Here is a 1479-nt window from a genome sequence, read left to right as displayed (position 1 = left end):
GGGGGGGGAAAGAAAAAACTTAGGAGAGCGCTTGTGCGCATGCGCGGGGGGTGGTCGGTGTATTCTACGCAGCAGTGGTAGCCTCAGGGGTGCAGGGAATCTGAGTGGGGTGCTTTAGCTTGTAGGGCAGCTCGTGCCCCTCTGAACCAGGGTGCCCCCTGTTCTCCCCTCTGCCTGCTGTTGCCATAGAAAAAGAACCAGCCTTTGCTCCAGTTCCCTTCTAGCCAACCTTCTGCCCATAACCCCAGTAGCTAGAAACACCCAAGCTGGGATGCCTGGGAAACACCTCGACCCTGGGCACTGGTGCTGCACAGAGCAAACCAACCAACTGGAGCCCAAAGAAAAGCAAAGACCATCCACCTCCCCGAATGGCGGTAAACTCAGTACACTCCAGAGTTGAAAATATCTGCATGCATAACGGGACAGGGACCTGGTCCCACTGATACGCTGAGCCTAGCCCCTGGTTTTCATCATTTCCCCGCGCTTTCCAAACCATTGCAGGTTGAAATTGCCCAGAGCTGCTCCCGGTGCGGCAGCAAATTCCTCAGGGGAGTTCATGGCTTCACGCTTCTGCATGAGATGGATCCACATCCCATTCTTCCCTGTGGTAGTTCCTGTTTGTCTGACTTATGCGTGGGATGAACTGCCAGCATCTACCAGAGCCCGTGTTGCCTCTCTTTTTCAGCCGTAGACCTCAAAGCACTTGGCAAAGGGACTCAGTATCATTATCCCCATTTTAGAGAAGGGGGCCTGGCAGTGAAGTGAATTCCCCATTTCAGCCAGCAGGCCTGCAACAGTTTCCTATGTCCTGGTCCAGTGCTATGTCCCTGTAACAGAATGCATGGCTCAGGGGTGAGAGCCCAGCTGCAGGGAGCTGGAGGATTATAACTTGCTTGCCTAGGAGCACTGGACCAGCTGATGGGGATGACTGGGCCAGGCTAGAGGAGGAATAAGCCACTACAGTTCCCTAGATGAGGTTGTCTCCCTCATGATACTTCACTTCAAATCTCATAATAGTTGGTAATTTTCTTGAAGCTCGAGACTCTACATGTGTATGGTAATATGAGATTCCCATCCCTTTCATTTATTTATTTGTAAGTTTGTTTCTAACCATTATGACTGTGGGGAAAAGTTTGAAAGCTTGCCGTATGCAAGCACCCCAGGCTCAGAAACTAAATGGCAAAGAAAAAGATCCAACATACATGAGGTTTGTAAAAATAAATTTACAAATTGACTTTCTGTCGTCAATGCCAAGAATAAATTGTTGAGAATACTTTTTTTCTTGTGGTGTATATGGGGAAGACGGTTGGGGAGTATCAATAAACTTGTTTTAAGCTGGTTAGTACTAAATATATTAATGTCCAAAGGGCTAAGAAAGGATTGGGGCCTGTCACGGCGGGGTCCTCGCGGAGGGCCGTGTGCTCCTTAAGGTCCCTCGCTCCGTGTCAGGCCGGCCCAAGGCACCCTCTAATTCTCGCC

The sequence above is a fragment of the Alligator sinensis genome, unplaced genomic scaffold (genome assembly GCF_000455745.1).
Source record: "Alligator sinensis unplaced genomic scaffold, ASM45574v1 scaffold395_1, whole genome shotgun sequence".
NCBI lineage: Eukaryota > Metazoa > Chordata > Crocodylia > Alligatoridae > Alligator > Alligator sinensis.
The sequence above is the reverse complement of the archived record's forward strand: the minus strand, read 5'-3'. Positions refer to the sequence as shown.